The sequence below is a fragment of the Hyla sarda genome, chromosome 3 (genome assembly GCF_029499605.1).
Source record: "Hyla sarda isolate aHylSar1 chromosome 3, aHylSar1.hap1, whole genome shotgun sequence".
Lineage (NCBI taxonomy): Eukaryota > Metazoa > Chordata > Amphibia > Anura > Hylidae > Hyla > Hyla sarda.
In genome coordinates, this window is record NC_079191.1 from 272,591,627 (window position 1) to 272,615,345 (window position 23,719).

Genomic DNA, 23,719 nt, shown 5'->3' on the forward strand with positions numbered 1-23,719 from the left:
TGTTTTGGTACCATATTTGCATATATGTGACTTTTTGATCATTTTTTTATAAAAGAAATTTGCAGTTTGATGTGACAAAAAAGCTGACATTTTTTACTTTTTTTTTTTTTTTTACGTTAACGCCGTTTGCCGTATGGGATCATTAACATTATATATTTATAGTTCGGACATTTACGATGATACCAAATATGTTTATTATTTATCATATTTTTATGCTTTTTTGTATTAATATGGGGAAAAGGGGTGATTTTAAACTTTATTGGGGAGGGGATAATTCAATTTTTTTTTCACTTTTTTAAAAACTTTTTTTTACATTTATTTTACACATTTTCAGTCCCCATAGGGGACTACTTATAGAAATCATTAGATTGCTAATACTGTTCTGTGCTATGTATAGAACATAGCACTGATCAGTATTATCGGCGATCTTCTGCTCTGGTCTGCTGAAAGGCAGATCAGTGCAGAAGACACCGGGAGACGGACGGCAGTGCCGCGGGCGATCAGATCAGCCATTATAAATGCCGCACTGCCGCTGATGCCGTGATCTGTATTGATTACAGCACCTGAGGGGTTAAATGCAGACATCAGCGCGAGTCCGCGGCTGCAGAAGGAACCCTCTAGGAATGAAGCGAGCGCATCTCCTGCGCTCGCATCACAGTCATGTCGTAAATGGCGCTGTGCGCTAAGTGACACTATGCAGCGCCGTACATTTACGGTGCATGTCGTTAAGGGGTTAATATATATATATATATATATATATATATATATCTATATATACATATCCACGAGAAAAAATGACTGCACACAGAAAATATCAATCCAGGTGAAGTTTATTTCATCCTCAGCACAATACAAAGGTGCAACGCTTCAACGATCTCCCATCGTCTTTTTCAAGCATGTTAAAGTGAATTAATCTTTAAATAGCCCAAACAAGGTGCATAATAATTACATACAGTAGTGACCAATTACAATAAATATATATATTATATTATATATTCTTAACATCGTAAGGTGGCACATCTATTGTTGAGTATTTGTGGTGCGCCACGGGGGTGCGAAGTGAGGTGAATGGGGCAGATGTTGTAGCCCAGGGGCAAATGGTGTTAACCCCTAAATGTTTGTGAAGCCAGGGCGTGGTTTCAACCGAGAACCACCCGAATGGTAGCACCGCTAGTTCTAGTTAGGCAGGGCAAATAAGACTGTTGAGACCCAATTAGCTCCTAGCAGGCTATAACTACCCCTCCCCCTTTATACAATAATTAATTAAATAATAACTGACACAACAACAATTCAACTTTTTATGGGTGGGGATCGGCCACAGCTTTATTTATAAAATTACTTATATAAATAACAATTTAACTGTAACAAAGACACCGATTGGCTTCTTGCCAACCCGAGAGGTGCTGCCACACTGTCCTGTGTGGAGGTCTACCCCGGGTTGACCCCGCTTTCACCGTCTTCTTACCGCCAAGCTGTGACTTACAATAAACAGAGATACAAAAAGGGAGGGAGGGAGGGCAAAACTCCGGGTCCTGGGCAGATTGAGGGGGGAAGGGAGGCACCACAGCTATAAATACCCAGGGGAGGGCCCCTGAAAGCCCGGGAAACTATTAAACCCCTGATTGGTGCACTCCTTCCCCCCCACCCATGGGACATACCACTATAGTTACCAACAAGTTTTTACAGATGGGGGAGGGGGCTAAAAACCTTGCCTGTATATTTCTTAACCCCTTAACTGCTCACCAGTCAGAGGGCAAGCTAGTTATGCACAGCTTGCCCCTCCAGACTGTTGAGACCCAATTAGCTCCTAGCAGGCTATAACTACCCCTCCCCCTTTATACAATAATTAATTAAATAATAACTGACACAACAACATTTCAACTTTTTATGGGTGGGGATCGGCCACAGCTTTATTTATAAAATTACTTATATAAATAACAATTCTACTGTAACAAAGACACCGATTGGCTTCTTGCCAACCCGAGAGGTGCTGCCACACTGTCCTGTGTGGAGGTCTACCCCGGGTTGACCCCGCTTTCACCGTCTTCTTACCGCCACGGAGGAGACCAGTTAGCCCTACACTGGGCTCCGACCCCCACCCGAGAGATACTGGATAGCCAACACCTGGGGCCACCTCAGCCCCCCCGGACACACCCAACACATTTCCTCTCCAGGAAATCCGCTCAACACATTTCCTCTCCAGGAAAACTGCCCAACACGTTTCCTCTCCAGGAAAACCGAGGTACCTGCCGTCAGGACCTATTTCTTATATAAATTTGTATTCATTCATTTTATTGATTAATCTTTTTTTTTTTTTTTTTTAATAACTCTTGTGCGAACACATCTCCCAGACTCACCCATACATCGAAGAGAGCCGCAGCACTCACACCACCTTGTGGAAAACCACTCGCAAAACATAACACATATGGGAAACATCAAACTGGGCGAAAATAGCAATGCAACATGCAGATCGCCAGCGCCCCACGCGCTGCGCTACCCTCTCCGGAAACCAAGCCATCTCCGCTGGCCCCGATACAAAAGAGGGCGAATCTCAAACTCACAACACCCCATCCTATCAAAGAAAAGCACAACCCAAAACAGACAAAAAACTCGAAACTGAATAATCGGGGACGTGGAGCAAAAAAGAAAAAGGGGGGGGCCCCACAGCCGCCCCGTCAAGCAATAGGACGACAACCCGAAAAAACAGTCATTCGCTGACCCCCATGCAGCACAAGCTGTGCTACCTGGATCGCCGAAGCAGTCTCGGACAAAAAAGGGGGCATTTAATTTTTATAATATATATATTTTTTTATTTTTTTTTAATGTTTTTTTTTATTACTGTGTCGCAAATTGCACAAAATAGGCACCCAAAAAACAGACACCCCAGTCCCAGATGAGGAGAAAGGAAGTGCCCCATCCACATAGCCCCGAAAAAAGCCAGCGCAAACCTCGGGGAGCAAAACGACGCATAAGCGACAACCAAAAATCCGACCCGCAGCTGCCACCAAGTGACCCAAAACTGATAGGAAAAACCGGTCGCCGACAGCAAGGCCACCCACTCGCGGGCCCAGCCACTAGGTACGCACCAACATCCCACCAACCGCAAAGTAGAAAAGAAAAATTTACACCCCGCCATGCGCCAACCGCACCCCACTGAGTCGCAGCACAGTGGGAAAGCCACCCACAAGTTTTCTCCTTTTTTTTTTTACCTTTTTTTTTTTTGAATAGAAGGTGATTCACATGAACAGGTGAAGATACCCGGCGTCATCTACTAAGAATGTTATTTGGATGCACAGAGAACACAGCCCAAATCTCGAACCTCCTTGGAGAGGTGACACAGCAGTGAACTTCCGTCATCACATCATATGAAAATGAAATAGGAATAAACATCAGAGCCCGGAAGGTTACTACAAAGGGCATTCCAGGTACGAAAAACAAATCCACTATCCACAGACACATTTGGAACCTCCTGGACCCACCTCCACTGTAGACATCCCGGCCTCCACACCACCAACCACTCGCAAACGCCTTACCGTGAGTGTGACCAAGTCGCAAGAGCCACCAAAGCGGACCAAGAAATACACACCAAACTCCACGATGACCCACGGGCCAGCCACACAGGCAAACCTTCCGACTCCGCCCGAGGGAGCAACCTCCGGAACCACTGCCAGAGAAAAACGAGACAAAGCGTCAACACCCAATACCGACCCCAGGGAGCACAGCCCCAAAATAAATAGTAACTCCAAACAGCGAAGCACTAGGCGCAACAAGCCGAACACAGGAAGAAATCCGCAAGAGTAATATCAGTGACAACTCCCCGAATGTAAGACCGACAACACGCCACGATCACTCAAAGCACCCCAGAAAAGAAGAAAAGTAACACCAAATTAGAGCGCTACCAAGCGCAGGGGCCAAGCCAACCCACACAGTATCGTTACAAGTCCAGAACATGAGCTGCCGAAGCAAGCACCCAAAGTCCCACAACCAATACCAAGGCAAAAGCGCTAACAAAACCCAAGCATGGCAGAAACCCACTGACTACCAAGACCCAGGGCTAAACCACCCAGCAGCACCACAGGAAAACCAAACCACACCAACAACCAACCAAACCGGCCACATCCGGAAACAGAGCGAGCTTCCCGTGAGCTGCAACGGGGGACAGAAAGCAGGCCTGTCCACTGCACGACACATGAAAAAACCCCAACCAGCCGAAACGTCAGCCCTTAGCGCACCCGGGGCACATATGCGGGGGCACAGATACCACACACCCTCGGCGGCCAGAGACAACCTGGAGGAAAAAACTCCACCCGGAACCATATTCCACGTGGAACAATCAGGAAACCAGCAAGGACGGTAACCAGGGCACCTAGCGAGCCCCGAAGAAACCAAAACAGAGAAAACGCAATCACACCCTGACCACAGGAAAGCAGCAGACCAACGCCAATGCGGCATGCGGAACCCATGCTAATCTACTCAGTATTGTTCCAATTTTAACATATGCGCTGCCGAAGCGAGCACCAAATATGGAACGCTTCACAATTTGCATGTCAGCCTTGCAACAACAAACCACACCCCCACAAGCGCAGAGCACAGGAGAATCGCCCTCCGGAATACCACCACGAACAGAAAAACTCACAAGGCAAGGCAAACAGAGACTCAAGCAAACCTACCCCCGGAGACTCAAGTGAAACCTACCCACCGAACGCATCAGCTAAAGCACCCAAAACGACATACAGAAGTCCCATGCCTACCAGAGATTGGGAAAATACGGAGAGATAAACCAAACAAAAGGGGGAGAAAACCAAAAGAAACAAAACCGTAACTGGGCGGCACCCACCGAATCAGGAAAAGGAACAAGCCGCAGGAGCCAAGTCTGCCAAACCCCGGCCACCCAGAGCGTAAGGCCAAAAGAGCACTCACCGCAGAAAACATTTTTTTTTTTTTTTTTTACTTTTTTATGATACCCTACCAAAGCACCCTGAAATAGAGGAGGGAAGCAGGATTAGAACTCTGGTCTCCCACACAATACACAATCAACTGATGGCTGCTCAGACCACTGACCTACAGCCAGAACCCAAGAAGAGACGTACCCAACTCCCAACCAGAGACCAAACTCAACATACACACAGAAACAAAAGGACGAACACTGCACAGAACGCAGCCATAAGCATACTAACCGGGGAAGGGGCCAAGCCCCGCATCAGAACACTTACCAATTCCAGAAGATGGAGAAGCCAACAGCTGGAAGAACCACTTCACCACCGCCGCAGGCGTGGGACAAGGCAAGTCGGAGACCGCCAGGTTGCGGGCACTCCGCCACCACACTCACTACCCCTCCACGGGGGGCATTGGAGAGGCAGGAGGAAGAAGGGGGGGGGAGATCTGGGAACACGGGGCGGAGAGGTGATGGGGGGGTGGGGGCAGACGCAGTGGGCAGGGGGTGTGGTAAGGGGAGAGGTGCCAGCGTGGCGAAGTGAGAAGCTGGGTAAATGAGAGGGGACGATAGGAGAGCTCAAATAGTTTGTGCCGTAATCCGAAAGAGCCCGCAGTACCCTTGCCATTTTCAGATTTTTTTTTTTTTTTTTTTTTGCGGACGCCGTTTTTTAACACATACAGTAGAAAAATTGACCGAATATGCTAAACAGAAATGTCATATGTGTATAAAATTACCAATATTATTTATTATGTATATCACGTGTATAGTGAAATTCAATATTTATTTATTTCTTTTAATTTAAAATTATTTTATTTGAATTATTCATTTATTTATATTTGCGTGCACGCCATAGACGGAACACTTCAAACGACGACATATTGTTATACCCCAGACATGCACGCATGCGGAGATACCACATACATGCATGTCTGCAACACACAGATTTTTTTTTTTTATATATATATATATATATATATATTTTTTTTTTTTTTAGTTATACCTGTATATACATACATACACATATATACACTTTTATTTATTTATTGATTTTTTTTTATTTATTTAAATATATATATATATATATATATATATATATATATATATATATATATATATATTTTTTTTTTTGTATTATTTATTTATTTATTATTTTTTTTGCATGGGGAAAAGGGGGCAAACCAAACTTTTATTATTGAAGGGTTAAATGACCTTTATTGACTTAAGGTTTAAGGCTTGGAGCAATCAATCAACGAGCGGACGCGCAGGAGGCAGGTAAGTGACCCTCCTGCTGCGTCCCAGCTGATCGGGACAACGCGATTAGATCGCGATTGTCCCGGTCAGCCCGACTGAGCAGCCGGGATGCTTGAAAGTACACCTTCAGATGCGGCGATGAACTTCATCGCCGCGTCTAAAGATGTAATGCCGGACATCTGCCCGATCGGCGATGTCCGGCGTAGCATGGGTCCTGGTTGCTAAGAGCAACCGGGACCCCACGGATATAACGCGCGCTCACCTTGTGAGCACGCCTTATATCTGAAGGAGCGCAAATGGACGTTAATAAGCGTCCATTTGCACATAGGGAGTTAAAACAGCAGCAGCCACCCAGGGGGCCGCTGCCTCCAGAGCCAGGGGGGGGGGGGAACAGGGGGGGGGGGGGGGAGACGGAGGGGACCGCAAAGAGGCAAAAGAGACGGACGGGGACAGGGGGGGGGACAAGGAAAACAGCAGAGCATGCTCATAAGGAGCACACCCGGAGGGAGGGATCCAGGCACAGGCAGGGGAGAGGGCTTTGGCCACGGGCAGGGAAGAGGGCAAAAGGAACGGGCAGGACAGGGCTCACAGGGGTCATAGTGGGTAGGAGAGCGGGACTGTGAGAGGTCCGCCAGCCTCCCAAACCCGCCTCGGGTGCAACAGGAGGGGAGGCCAGCTCAGCCATAAAGGAGCATGCCAGCCCTCACCCTCCTGCTCCATCCAGGCCATAAATAAAAGGAAGACACATACCAGCCAGCAGTCAAAACTCCGGGTCCTGGGCAGATTGAGTGGGGAAGGGAGGCACCACAGCTATAAATACCCAGGGGAGGGCCCCTGAAAGCCCGGGAAACTATTAAACCCCTGATTGGTGCACTCCTTCCCCCCACCCATGGGACATACCACTATAGTTACCAACAAGTTTTTACAGATGGGGGAGGGGGCTAAAAACCTTGCCTGTATATTTCTTAACCCCTTAACTGCTCACCAGTCAGGGGGCAAGCTAGTTATGCACAGCTTGCCCCTCCAGAGTCCAAGGCCAGGTCAGGGTTAACAGTAGCTTTACTGAGGTAGACAGATGGTACAGTCTTTACAGTTAGGCCAGGATCCCAGAGAGGTGACCAGTAACACAAGAGACCTCGCTGTTTGCTGGGACTTGCAGTGACTTTGACAGACTCTAGCACAGCCAAACTGACTATAATAGATTTGACTTGTCTGAAGATGGTGACAGCAGACAGAGATGACTTGACTTACTGACTTGTGGCTGTAATTTAGGCTTGAGGCCTCCAGATGTGCTGCACACTGGCTCTGTGACGTCTGGACTGGACTTGACCTCAGAATCTAACAGAGTGATTGTAGTACCTCCTCCTCTTATAAAGGGGGGCAAGTGGCCAATAGGCTAGTTACAGGTCATCTGGTCACCCGATGCCCTCTGGGTAACAAAACATTTGACAATTATTATCATGTTATCAATAACCATGTGACCATATGAAAGGTTCTTTACACATAATATACAATTGTACAGATTATAGGGGTACAATGCAGGTGAGCCCTGGGGTCGTGCAGGGTCTCAAGCTGATCGGACTGTGAGATGCATATCCCGTGCTGGAACATCACATATTGGTCATTCAGGAATGTTGGTAGCACATCTATTGTTAACCCCTTAAGGACCGAGGGAGTATGGGTATGCCCTGACTCCCTGGTAGTTAAGGACCCAGGGCGTACCTGTACATGGTGAGGACCAGACCGGGATGACTACTGATATCTATGAGCAGGAATCCTGTGCAAATGCCCAGGGGGGTCCTGAGACCCTCCCATGTCGGCGGTCGCCGCAAATCGCCGGTCAATTCAGACCGGCTATTTGCGACAATTTTGGGTTAATCGGGTCTCTGGTGAACCGGAAAAAAAGGGTAAATGGGGCTGTCCTAGACAGCCCCATTCACCCTTAACCAGTATAAGTGAGGTGGCACGGGTGCCACCTCACGATCACGTGATTGATTGGTTGGAACAACCTCACAATCACTGTCCTGCCGGGCGGCGATCAAGGCGGAGATTGGGGCCAGCGAGAGTATCCTACCTTTCCCTGGTCCAGTTGGGGTTCCCTCAGGAGCGGCGGTGGCGGACCAGGTGGCAGGAGCGGCGATGGTCCCGGCGGTACAGGCGGCACGATACAGCAGGAGGTGAGGCCTGTTCATCTCCTGCTGTTGCTTAGCAACAACTCACAGCATGCACAGCCAAAGGGCATGCTGGGAGTTGTAGTTTTGCAACAGCTGAAGTTCCAACTACAACTCCCACCATGCCCTTTGGTAGTCTGTGCATGCTGGGGGTTGTAGTTATGCAACAGCTGGAGGCATATTTTTTCTATGAAAAAGTGTGCATCCAGCTGTTGCATAACTACAACTCCCAGCATGCACAGACTACCAATGGGCATGCTGGGAGTTGTAGCAGTGTGCCTCCAGCTGTTGCAAAACTACAACTCTCAGCATGCCCTTTGACTGTCAATGTATGCTGAGTGTTGCAGTTTTTTAACAGCTGGAAACACATTGGTTGTGAAACAGAGTTTGTGTCCTAACTCAGTGTTTCGCAACCAGTGTGCCTCCAGCTGTGTCAAAAATACAACTCCCATCATGCGCTGGGAGACTGTACATGCTGTGAGTTCTAGTTTTGCAACAGCTGGAAGCCCACTGGTTGCAAAACACTGAATTTAGTAACAAACTCTCAGTGTTGCACAACCAATATGCCTCCAGCTGTTGAATAACTACAACTCCCAGCATGTATGGTCTGTCAGTGCATGCTGGGAGTTGTAGTTTTGCAACAGCTGAAGGTTCCCCCCCCCCCCCATGTGAATGTACAGGGTACATTCACACGAGTGGGTTTACACCGAGTTTTCTGCTGCAAGTTTGGGATGCAGCAAATTTTCCGCCACAGCTCACACTCCCAGCGAGAAACTCACTATAAACCCGCCTGTGTGAATGTACCCTAAAAACCCTACATTACACTAAACCTACACCAAATATAAAGTAAAACACTACATATACATATACCCCTGCACAGTACCCTCCCCCCTCCAATAAAAAACAACTAAATGTCTTGTACGACACTATTTACAAAACAGTGCCTCCAGCTGTTGGAAATCAACAACTCCCAGCATTGCCGGAAAGCCATTGACTGTCAAGGCATGCTGGGAGTTTTGCAACAGCTGGAGAGACCCTGTTTGGGAAACACTGCTGTAGAGTATTTTGGTGGCGGATGCAAATCTCCAAAATAGGCCTCAAATGCGCATGGCGCTCTCTCGCTTTGGAGCCCTGTCTTATTTAGATGAAATAGTTTAGGGCCACATATGAGGTATTTCCGTACTTGGAAGAAATTGCGTTACAAATATTGGGGGGCTTTTTCTCCTTTTATTCCCTTTGAAAAGGTAGAGTTGGGGTCTACACAAGCATGTTAGTATACAAAAATGTATTTATTTACACTAACATGCTGGAGTTGCCCCAAAATTTGTAACACAATTTCTCCTGAGTATAGAAATACCCCATATGTGGGTGTAAAGTGATCTGCGGGTGCACAACAAGGCTCAGGAGTGAAAGCACACTATGTACATTTGAGGTCTAAATTGGGGATTTGCACAGGGGTGGCTGATTTTACAGCAGTTCTGACATAAATGCAAAACAATAAATACCCACAAGTGACATCATTTTGGAAACTACACCCCTCACGGAATGTAACAAGGGGTATAGTGAGCCTTAACACCCCAAAGGTGTTTAACAAATTTCCATTAAAGTTGGATGTGAAACTGGAAAAAAGAAACATTTTCAAGAAAATGCAGTCAAGGTGGCAGGAGCGGCGACCGTCCCGGCGGTGCTGACGGCAGGATACAGCAGGAGGTGAGGCCTGTTCACCTTCTGCTGTTGCTTAGCAACAACTCTCAGCATGCACAGCCAAAGGGAGTGTCCTTTGGTAGTCTGTGCATGCTGGGGGTTGTAGTTATGCAACAGCTGGAGGCACATTTTTTCTATGAAAAAGTGTGCATCCAGCTGTTGCATAACTACAACTCCCAGCATGCACAGACTACCAAAGAGCATGCTGGGAGTTGTAGCAGTGTGCCTCCAGCTGTTGCAAAACTGCAACTCTCAGCATGCCCTTCTACTGTCAATGCATGCTGAGTGTTGCAGTTTTTCAACAGCTGGAGACACATTGGTTGTGAAACAGAGTTTGTGTCCTAACTCAGTGTTTTGCAACCAGTGTGCCTCTAGCTGTGTCAAAAATACAACTCCCATCATGCGCTGGGAGACTGTACATGCTGTGAGTTCTAGTTTTGCAACAGCTGGAGGCACACTGGTTGCAAAACACTGAGTTAAGTAATAAACTCTCAGTGTTGCACAACCAATGGGCCTCCAGCTGTTGAATAACTACAACTCCCAGCATGTATGGTCTGTCAGTGCATGCTGGAAGTTGTAGTTTTGCAACAGCTGAAGCCCCCCCCCCCCCCCCATGTGAATGTACAAGGTACATTCACACGGGCGGGTTTACAGCGAGTTTTCTGCTGCAAGTTTGAGATGCGGCAAATTTTCCGCCGCAGCTCAAACTCCCAGCTCAAACTCAGTATAAACACGCCCATGTGAATGTAACCTAAAAACCCTACATTACACTACACCTACACCAAATAAAAAGTAAACCACTACATATACATATACCCCTGCACAGTCTCAAGGCTCAGGAGTGAAAGTGCACTATGTACATTTGAGGTCTATATTGGTGATTTGCACAGGGGTGGCTGATTTTACAGCGGTTCTGACATAAACGCAAAACAATAAATACTCACATATGACACCATTTTGGAAACAACACCCCTCACGGAATGTAACAAGGGGTATATTGAGCCTTAACACCCCACAGGTGTTTGACAAATTTTTGATAAAGTTGGATGTGAAAATTAAAATTAAAAAAATTCACAAAAATGCGGGTGTTACCCTAAATTTTTCATTTTCACAAGGGAGAATAGGAAAAAATCCCACCAAAATTTGTAACCCCATTTCTTCTGAGTAAGAACATACCCCATATATGGATGTAAAGTGCTCTACAGACGCACTACAATGCTCAAAAGAGAAGGCGCGCCATTGCGATTCTGGAGAGAGAATGTGTCTGAAATTGAAGGCCATGTGTGTGTACAAAGCCCCCATAGTGCCAGAACAGTGCCCCCACCACATGTGACCCTATTTTGGAAACTACACCCCTCACAGAATGTAATAAGGGGTACAGTGTGCCTTTACACCCCACAGGTGTTTGACAGATTTTTGGAACGGTGATCCTTGAAAATGAAAAATTACATTTTTCATTTGCACAGCAAAACCTGTGAGGAACCTGTATCCCAGTTCACTCTTAAGAGACTGTTATGTACAAAGACTGTTGCATAAAATCTTCAATTAAAGTTCTTCAGTTTATTCATAAAGTCTGCTGTGGACATTCCGTTATTTTCCCTACCGTTTCTGGGACGGTTGGCGGTAGTATCATTAACACAAAGAAAACCGCACCCTGGTGTCATGACAACTAAGGGTTAATACCACCAGACCCTGTAACATTACCACAACACCCCAGACACCACAACTCTCCTGGTTCACCACATGACCATATTCTAACCCCTTTTATGCTGCGTGAAGCACACAGTGTAAACTGAAAGCACACAGTGTAAACTGTAGTAAAATAGATTGAAAACAAACTGCAGCTCTTTATATCTCTTAATGTGTTCAATAACATTCTATGGAAATGAATATAATAAAATATAATAAAACCAAACTGCAGCAATTCAAGTGTTGTTCCAATGTTGGAATTACTGCTTTTATATATTATACAATGGCCCGATCAATCTGCTTGAAACCCAGACTGTCCGGTGTTCCCCATAGCAACCAATCACAGCTTAGCTTGCATATCTTATTTAGCTTTGGTTAAATGAAAGCTGAGCTGTGGTTGGTTGTTATAGGCATAGCCAGATCAGTTTGGTTTAACCCCTTAAGGACTAAGGGTTTTTCAGTTTTTGCACTTTCGTTTTTTCCTCCTTACCTTTAAAAAATCATAACCCTTTCAATTTTCCACATAAAAATCCATATTATGGCTTATTTTTTGCGTCGCCAATTCTAATTTGCAGTGATATTAGTCATTTTACCCAAAAATGCACGGCGAAACGGAAAAAAAAATCATTGTGCGACAAAATCGAAAAAAAACCGCCATTTTGTAACTTTTGGGGGCTTCCGTTTCTACGCAGTGCATATTTCGGTAAAAATGACACCTTATCATTATTCTGTAGGTCCATACGGTTAAAATGATACCCTACTTATATAGGTTTGATTTTGTCGCACTTCTGGAAAAAATCATAACTACATGCAGGAAAATTTATACGTTTAAAAATGTCATCTTCTGACCCCTATAACTTTTTTATTTTTCCACGTATGGGGCGGTATGAGGACTCATTTTTTGCGCCGTGATCTGAAGTTTTTATCGGTATGATTTTTGTTTTGATCTGACTTTTTGATCACTTTTTATTCATTTTTTAATGTTATAAAAAGTTACCAAAATACGCTTTTTTGGACTTTGGAATTTTTTTGCACGTACGCCATTGACCGTACGGCTTAATTAATGATATATTTTTATAGTTCGGACATTTACGCACGCGGCGATACCACATATGTTTATTTTTATTTTTTTTTACACTGTTTTATTTTTCTTATGGGAAAAGGGGGGTGATTCAAACTTTTATTAGGGAAGGGGTTAAATGACCTTTATTAACACTTTTTTTTAACTTTTTTTTTGCAGTGTTATAGGTCCCATAGGGACCTATAACACTGCACACACTGATCTTTCATCCTGATCACAGGCATGTATTAACACGCCTGTGATCAGCATTATCGACGCTTGACTGCTCCTGCCTGGATCTCAGGCACGGAGCAGTCATTCGTCGATCGGACACCGAGGAGGCAGGTAAGAGCCCTCCCGGTGTCCGATCAGCTGTTCGGGACGCCGCGATTTGACCGCGGCGGTCCCGAACAGCCCGACTGAGCAGCCGGGATACTTTCAGTTTCACTTTAGAAGCGGCGGTCAGCTTTGACCGCCGCTTCTAAAGGGTTAATACCGCACATCGCCGCGATCGGCGATGTGTGGTATTAGCCGCGGGTCCCGGCCGTTGATTAGCGCCGGGACCCACGCGATATGATGCGGGATTGCGGCGCGATCCCACTTCATATCGCGGGAGCCGGCACAGGACGTAAATATACGTCCTGCGTCGTTAAGGGGTTAAAGGGGTATTCCGGGCAAAAACATTTTATCCCGAGCGGGGGGGGGGGGGGGGGTATTGTCGAATATACAAACAAACCAACGGTATATATACCCAAACTCTGCATTTTTTTATTTTAGTTTTAATATAAGCATGCCTTAGATAATAAGCAAATCTGCCCAGCTGCCAAGTATTCTATGTTTTACAGATGATTCCTGACAGGGCCGGATTAAGAGCATCATGGGCCTGGTGCTGAGGATTTTTATGGGCCTACAAGTGTCCGTGACCCAACAGCTGGGTTGCGGCCATTTGTGGGTTGCAGTGCAACTTCATTTACTTACATTATGTGCGACACGTACGACAAACATATGACATATGTAGGTAGCCAGGTAAGTAGCTTGCCTGTTGGATTGTTAGCTAACTAGGTAGATAGTCAGATAGCTAAGTAGAAGCAAGGTAGAGCAGCACATCCGAACAGCGTCAAGGTGATGTGGGTGCAAGTGGGCCCAATCGCAGCCCTGGTCGCTGGCGGCAGTAATCGACACAAATAGAAAGCGTCCCACAGCCACCAATATAAGGTGAAAAGCAGTGTAGTTTATTTCCTCATATGTGGCAAGCAACGTTTTGACTGTCTGCACAGTCTTTATCAAACATACAGAGTAGTGGTATTTATGTGTGAACACACACAAAATCAATTACAGGGTAATTATAGCAAATCAAAGTGAAAAGGTTAAAAAATAAAATAAAAAAAAAACAATGATCCAGTGTAAAAAAATGAAATACACATACATTGATCCCTCAGCTTACAATGGCCTCAACATACAATAGTTTCAACATGCAATGGTCTTTTCTGGACCATTGTAACTTGAAACCAGACTCAACATACAATGTACAGACAGTCCAGATCTGTGAAACGTGTCTATAGCTGGAAGAACTGACCAATCAGAATGGGCATTTACTGGTAAAACCCCCTGTATTACTGAAGTGCATGCACTGACTGGTGTCTGGTAGTGCCCCCTACAGTACAGGAAGGTATTACATGTTCTTTACTACTCTTTACCTGTACCAGGGTTACCTGCTCCTTTGGATACCAGGTGAGGGCGGCTCTATGATACTTTTTTAGGACACTGTGTACTGTACAGGACCCTGAAGAAGCTCCTGTCCTCTACATAGACCAGTGTTTCCCAACGAGGGTGCCTCCAGCTTTTGGCTGTCCAGGCATGCTGGGAGTTGTAGTTTTGCAACAGCTGGAGGCACCCTGGTTGGAAAACACTGAAATAGACAGTGATTACAGCTCCCAGCAGATCTTTCTTATTTATGTGTAAGGACTTGATTTATCTATATTAGTTATCTACTTATTTTTATTTAATCCTCACTTTTTCCTATTTTCAGATGACATTTTGGGGCTTCAGAACCAATTACCAGGTTTCCATAGAGTTCTGGTCTCAACATACAATGGTCGTCCCGAAACCTATTAATATTGTAACTTGAGGGACCATTGTATGGATATATGCGTGCAATGAAATACAATGTGTTTAGTGTTATTACATTTACATATCACCAAACCGATCATAGTGAAAATATAATCATGATTAAATACATATCTACAGGAGAATTAAAAACAATGGCGGAGGAGGGGTTAGGTTAAAAACACTCACCACATGTGTAAGTAATCATGGCAACGTGACAGGTTGTATACAGACGCTCACTGCCTCGTGAACATAGAAAATGTGATGCGGCCTATACACAGACCAGTATCACTAATAACACCACAATACAAGGGACATATAAATCTACCACACCATGACCACTGACTAAACAATATCACCATACTGTATGGAAATAAAAGCCACTATACACAGACGAATATCACTAATAACACCACAATACAAGGGACATATAAATCTACCACACCATGACCACTACCATGACCACTAACACTGCTATATTGTTATTGAATAAAAAACAGTACAGTATACAAAAGATCAATAACCCTACACAGGAATAGATTTGAGCTGTACACAGGGGCTGCAGACCATATAAGTTATTATAGTTATATACTCACAGGGGTGTCTACTCTGTTCGGAGTCCTTCCCTTTTTTCTTTCTTCTGTCCTGGGTCATCATGAAGATTTCTCCCAATCACAACTCGTCTTCACCGAATCTGCCAGACAAACATTTTAGGATTCTCGCTACAGCAAAATCCTCACCTCTATACAAACCCCCTATATGTATTACACTGCCCCATATAGTAGTTCCTTCTGTGCCCCTGTATAGTATTAGGCCCCAACATTGTCCTCATACATTATAATGCCCCCTCTCATTGCCCCTATATAATATAATGCCCCCTCACATTGCCCCCATATATAGTAATGCCCCCATATATAGTAATGCCCCCTCACATTGCCCCATATATAATAATGCCTCCTTACATTACCCCCATAGATTATAATGTCCCCTAACATTGCCCCCATATATAGTAATGACCCCCCATATATATAGTAATGACCCCCCATATATAGTAATGCCCCTCACATTGCCCCCATATATAGTAATGCCCCCTCACATGACCCCCCATATATATAGTAATGCCCCCTCATATAGTAATGCCCCTCACATTGCCCCCGTATATAGTAATGCCCCCTCTCATTGCCCCTATATAATATAATGCCCCCTCACATTGCCCCCATATATAGTAATGCCCCCATATATAGTAATGCCCCCTCACATTGCCCCATATATAATAATGCCTCCTTACATTACCCCCATAGATTATAATGTCCCCTAACATTGCCCCCATATATAGTAATGACCCCCCATATATATAGTAATGCCCCCTCATATAGTAATGCCCCTCACATTGCCCCCATATATAGTAATGCCCCCTCACATGACCCCCCCATATATAATAATGCCCCCTCACATGTCCTCCACATATAATAATGCCCCCTCACATGTCCCCCACATATAATAATGCCCCCCTCACATGTCCCCCACATATAATAATGCCCCCCTCACATGTCCCCCATATATAATAATGCCCCCCTCACATGTCCTCCACATATAATAATGCCCCCCTCACATGTCCCCCACATATAATAATGCCCCCCTCACATGTCCCCCACATATAATAATGCCCCCCTCACATGTCCTCCACATATAATAATGCCCCCCTCACATGTCCTCCATATATAATAATGCCCCCCTCACATGTCCTCCACATATAATAATGCCCCCCCCCACATGTCCCCCACATATAATAATGCCCCCCTCACATGTCCTCCACATATAATAATGCCCCCCTCACATGTCCCCCACATATAATAATGCCCCCCTCACATGTCCTCCACATATAATAATGCCCCCCTCACATGTCCTCCACATATAATAATGCCCCCCTCACATGTCCCCCACATATAATAATGCCCCCTCACATGTCCCCCACATATAATAATGCCCCCCTCACATGTACTCCACATATAATAATGCCCCCTCACATGTCCCCCACATATAATAATGCCCCCCTCACATGTCCCCCACATATAATAATGCCCCCCTCACATGTCCTCCACATATAATAATGCCCCCCTCACATGTCCTCCACATATAATAATGCCCCCTCACATGTCCTCCACATATAATAATGCCCCCCTCACATGTCCTCCACATATAATAATGCCCCCTCACATGTCCTCCACATATAATAATGCCCCCTCACATGTCCTCCACATATAATAATGCCCCTCTCACATGTCCTCCACATATAATAATGCCCCTCTCACATGTCCTCCACATATAATAATGCCCCCCTCACATGTCCTCCACATATAATAATGCCCCCTCACATGTCCTCCACATATAATAATGCCCCCTCACATGTCCTCCACATATAATAATGCCCCTCTCACATGTCCTCCACATATAATAATGCCCCTCTCACATGTCCTCCACATATAATAATGCCCCCCTCACATGTCCTCCACATATAATAATGCCCCCTCACATATTAATGCCCCCCTCACATGGCCCCCTCACATAATAATGCCCCCCTCACATGTCCCCCACATATAATAATGCCCCTCTCACATGGCCCCCACATATAATAATGCCCCCCTCACATAATAATGCCCCCCTCACATGGCCCCCTCACACATTAATGCCCCCTCACATGGCCCCCTCACATGGCCCCCTCGTATATTAATGCCCCCTCACATATTATTGCCCCCCTCACATATTAACGCCCCCCTCACATATTAATGCCCCCTCATACAATAATGCCCCCTCACATGGCCCCCACATATAATAAATCCCCCTCACATGGCCCCCTCACATATTAATGCCCCCTCACACATTAATGCCCCCATATATGGAGGTCATGTGAGGGGGCATTACTATGTATGGGGGCCATGTGAGGGGCATTATTATGTATGGGAGGCATGTGAGGGGGCATTACTTATTGGGGGCAAAGTTAGGGGGGCATTACTTATTATTACTTTGCCCCCATATAAGTAATGCCCCCTCACTTTGCGCCCATATAAGTATGCCCCCATCACTTTGCCCCCATATAAGTAATGCCCCCTCACATAATAATGCCCCCAGCAAAAAACAAAAAAAAAAACACTCACCTCTGTCTCGTTCCCCCGCAGCTCCTGTTCTCTCCTGTGCTGACAGCCTCCGCAGAGCCGCTGCCGCACAGGAAGCCCGGGATGGAGTGACAGGACGGAGCCGCCGGCTCCTTCCTGTTACGTCAGCTGCCGCACCGAGCGCACGCTCAACGCTGTGTGCGTCTTAAAGGCGCACTCAGTGTTAAAAGCTGCGGTCGCTCGGAGATTCGGGACAGGTGTCCCGGATCTGCTGGCGTCCCGGATCCTTCACCTGCTGGCCCAGTCGCAAGGGGAACGATGGGGCCCGCAGGTGAAGCGTCCGGTTATGCACATGCAGGGACTGTGCCAGCACCGGTCCCAGCATGTTGCAGCCCTCGGTCTGTGCGGCCGTTTGTGCAGGCCGCCGGGCCTATTTTAACGCAGGGGCCTGGAGCTGCCGCTCCATCCGCCCCTACGTTAATCCGGCCCTGATTCCTGACCTTCTTCACTTCTGTTTATGCTGCAGGACACAAGTAACACTTACCTAAAAGCTGTGCAGTGGGCGCAGCTTTAGTAGCATCAGTTTAACACATTTCTTTCAATTGAAACTATATATATTTAACAAAATACCTAACAAGAAGCTGGTATCTGGTAGAAATGAGTCGCCTACCTATGTCTCCATATCTGACTACATGCTACATCTTTATCTCCTAAAGCCTTGGCTTAAAGCTGAAAGTCAGTTCTGAGTATTGTAATTTATATGATGCTCAGTTTTATGACATCCAGAATACACAATACTTACTGATATTCCACATATTTTCAATCCATTCCAATTCATATGAACGGATAAAGTCTAAGCAGAAATGCCAACTCAACTCTTGGCACTAATCTCAAAGGAGATTCCTTGTCAGGTCATAAATAATGGTTTTTCTAATTTATCATCTGGCAAATGATATTGTACTCGACAGATTGACAAATCAGGTGGATATATTACTAACTCTGACAAGTCAAACGTAAGACTTGAGGGGGTACTCCGCCCCTAGACATCTTATCCCCTATCCAAAGGATACCCCCCACGATCTCCCTGCTGCACTCTGTGTTCGTTTAGAACATCAGGTGCAGCTCTGGAGCGCCGGAGGCATGTGACATCACGGCCACGCCCCCTCAATGCAAGTCTATGGGAGGGGGCATGCACCGGATGTTTGGGGTGTAGCAGCCGAGATCTTTAGAAGGGGGATGGGATGTCTAGGGGCGGAGTACCCCTTTAAAGGTTGTCAATAAGTGTTTATTGTCAATTTTCTCTTTAAAGTAATGAGCAATAATTGCACCTAATCTAAAGCTGGCAAATGGGGGGGGGGGGGGGGTGAGTGTAAAGTCTGACCTGGCAGTTAGAGTGTCCATACATGTAGCAGTTTATGCTGCACTGACAGAATATGCTTTTACAATGAATTGCGTGATATTTCAGGCTTGCCACTTGTTTCAATGTGCTTCACCTATAAAAGATGCACATATGAGAACTGTATTGCAATTTGTGTTGGTACTCTGTAAATACATGATGTATAAACCACTGTATGTGCGACCACGAGTTGCATTTAAACTTCATTTTCCCTTATGGGTCTCTTTTGCCTTATTCCAATAAACAAATGTAGAATTATATATATATGGTACTAACTTTAATAGGTTGGAGACTTGCAAATCTCTATACGTTCTTCCTAGTGTGGTGGTCTGTTCTTCTGACATGGATGATCATTTTCTTTTAAAACAGTTGAAATGATTGGTGACCACTTATAGACTGTAACTGCATTGTCTCTCCTTGTCTTGAACATGTGAAGCCATAATGCTTTATTTGCCCAAGTCTTATTGGATACATTTGGATACATTTTTGCAATTGCAGCGTGCCTTTTTTAAGGTTTTAGGGAAACATTGTGATTTATATTATTCAAATAAAGAATTGCAACAAAAATATATATATATATATGTATATTTTTAATTTCCCCTCCAAACTATTTCACAGAGCCACCCCTGTCCAGACTCCCCTGCTAGGGGAATATCTCATCCAAAATACCATTGCCACCATGTCCATGTCTTTAACCGTTAGGGGGCCTGAAGTTCCCAATGTTAACCAGGATCCTATTGTGGACTAAGAGCCACATTCTGACTCTATTCGTGGCCCACTCTCTGCTGGCAGCCTACTCATAGCAAGTTTTCCATGCTGAAGACTTCTGGTCTAAGGTGAATATAAACTCATCCTCCACCTTGTTCTATTGATCACTCTTGTAGTTAGTTCTGGTTAGCCTTATCGGGCATGGCTTGCTCACGTTATCCCTTTTTAAATGACATTTCCTGGCATCTGTCTCCCAAGGACATCCATTTTACCAAGGGTTAAGCCCACCACCAGCTACCATGTTGAAGACCAGCGATCTTTCTCCATCTGATATTTTCTACAGGACTAGAAGTTCTTCTTCCATTACATGACTCCTAACTCCATTTTTTTCTTCAGCATGGATTGGATCTGGTACTGGTTGTAGTATTTTTCCTGACATGCAGATTATTTTCCAAGAAGTCACCCATCTGGCTACTTTTTGGTTAACCACCATACTTTATGACCTCATGGTCCTTGAGGTATTCAGTCATCTCCCTACAATCTTTAGTGTGAGATTATTCTGCAGATGGTTCATAGTTGTTTTGGTGGTGGTCACTCCCATCCATTCCGTGCTGTTCTTCATCCAGTTTTATTCCTGTCCCAATTAATACGTGTTAAGCCTAATTGGCTTTATTTGTGGGAGTGGCGTGGGGTATATAATCACCCCTCTCCCACACCTGGGGGCGTGTGTTACGTTGGCGGTAGTTCTCTAGTAGTCTACCGTGTTAGTGCATACGTCCCCCCCCCCCCTGGAGTGTCGTTGGTAGTGTGTAACGGTTCTATCCCCCGTCCTCGCAGAGGTTGGTTAGGTAAGTGCCAGTGTGGCTCTATGTTGTTCAGCCCGGGTTCGTAGTGCCGGAGCAGGCTCACCCCCAGCTGGGTCGCTTGCCTCCTCGCGCTCCCCCAGGTTTTTTGTACCCCGGTTTTTCTTGCATGTTTTCCCCTTCCCGTGTTCCCTCACCGCTCACCTGGCCCGCCCGGTTCCCGGTCCCGACGGAGTGGAGTTGCGCCTGCTGCCGGGCTCGGGGATCCCGTCCCACGCTCCAGATTGCGGTGTGGGGCTGCGGGGGGCGGGGTCCCCATTCGCCCCGGCGGTCGGCGTCGCTTCCGGTCACTCCTTCCCACAATACAGAGGGCGAGAGTACGCGTCCCGGCGTCCCGCGTCATCACCCGGCGCCGCGTCGCCACGGGGGGGGCTCCGTTCCTGCACCCAGCTCTGCGGCGACACGGGCTGCGGGGGCGGGGCCCCGCCGTTGAGGGGGGCGGCGCCACTCCCCGGAGCCACACCATCCCTGTCATGGGGGCCAGCCGGGACGTGCGCAGGGTGCCATCCCACAGTCGGGTCCGGGCGCTCTCCCCCCTTTCCTGCTAGCTCCCGGCGTGCTTATGCATGGTCGGGTGCCGCGAGGGGGGGAGGCGCCCGGGGCTCTGGGCTGTCGGGCCATGAGCGTCGGCATCACCCAGGTTCGGCCACCATGTCACACCTGCCCCCCCCCCCCCCCTTCCTTCTCAAAAAAAAAAAAAAAAAAAAAAAAAGGGGGGAACCAGCCCTATGGCCAGACACATGCTGCCCCTCATCATTAATGACTATAGTATTTGTCTTACCCTTCAGGTTCCACTGTAGTTCATAAGCCCCACAAGTGGCTTCGCCTCTCAGCTTTCAGCTCGAGGTATATAAAAAAAAAACAAAAAAAAAAAACGCATATACTGATTTCACTTCTTCTCACATAGCCATCAGTTCTCACTTCTGCACGACATTCAATCATTTTGGCCAACACATTTCACGCGCTGGACCCGCCGCTGACGCGGCCCAGGGCCTCGGGCGGCCGACACCCCCGTTCAGCCTGGGCCGTTCGCGTCAGTGGGGGCCTTGGTGTAGCCCGTTGTTCCTGACTTGCTTCAGCACAACGCAACTCGACACACACGAACACTGGGTCATCCGTTATCTGACACACCCCAAAAAAAAAAAAAAAAAAAAAAAAAATATATATATATATATATATATTTATATATATATATATATATATATATATATATATATATATATATAGGGGGAAACTCATTTTTAGCCCACCACGTCACGCACTCATCACGTCAGGCACTCAGCTGCCACCCATTTTCACTATTTGTTGTCTGTCTCTGTGTATCCCCTCAGCCGTGAGCCGGATCGTGCCTATTCAGGCTCCTTCTATTCCCACAACTCAGGATACAGCAGGTCAGTGTTACAAGATAGCAGCCAGAGTTGTTCAGGTACCATCCCTGTTCTCACTAGCATCCAACTTTGTCTACCGGCACCCGTTACTGGCCCGGACAGGTTCCGACGCAGCATGTCGCAACCCTCTGACATTGAGGACACCCTCTCCGTCCCCGAGACCCCAGCAAGAGCTTCGGACCGGGGTAGCATGTCCTCCTACCGTACCTGGACAATCCCCAAACTGATGCAGGAACTCAGGAGGAGGGGCACCCCCTTTCCGGCCTCAGCCAAGAAAGGGGAGCTGTTCAACCTGCTGGGCACAGACCGGGCCCCCCACGGCGAGGCAGGCAGCAGCATCGGACCAAGCGTCCAGTGCTTCACTTTCGCAGCTCCACACCATGATGAGCCAGGTGCTCACATCAGTGTCCGGGCTACAGGATAGACTAGAGGACATGGAACGCGCCAGGGTCACGGACACAGCCCCAGGCCCCGCTGTTCCTGTTGCTTCTACCTCTCAGGCTCCGCCTTCAGGTATGCTTCAGCCTCCCCCGAATGTTACACCCGCACACTTTATCCCGGCAGCAATTAAAAAAGACATTCTGGAGGGCAAGAATGTCAACTTGGCTCTTCTGCTGATAGCCACCACGGACATCAATGACACCAAAACCGTTGCCTGTGGCGATCTCGCTGTCACCTTCAAAAGCAAAGATGCCAGGCTTAACAGGAAACTAACAATTAACGAGTTTGTCATAGCCTTTGGGCTATATAGAGACGTCATTTGCTCAGTTAGTCCCAGTCGCAGGGAGGAACTTGATTTGTACCTCCACAAGATCGCACAAATGGCGTACAAACACGGAGGGTCCACTTTCTACGAGTACCACAAATCTTTTGCTGCTAAGGCAGCTGCTTCTTTCGAGCAATTCAATTACACGACCAACTGGGGAGCCGTTGACACTGAACTTTACTGCGAGCATTTCGCAGGTCTAAAAGCCCCCTCCTGCAGCTGGTGCGGGGTCACTGCACACACCACTAATTGGTGCCCCCTGAGCAAAGATCAGGCGGATACAAGCACCAACGGGAGCCAAAATATCTCCTTAGGCCCCAGTCAGAGGAACTCTCCTGCTCTAGACAGGCTAGGTAGGCCGGTCAGGTTTCTGGGCAAGATTCAGATATGTAACAATTTCAACCTCTCTGCATGCACCTACAGCAACTGCAAGCTTCTCCATGTGTGTTTTCTCTGTTTCCGGGCCCACCCCAGCTCCATCTGTTCTCAAAAAGGCAACCAGGCGTGACTAGGCGTGGTGCGGGTTGACGCACTGGCCCGCATTCTAGCCAGCCACCCTGATCCCTGC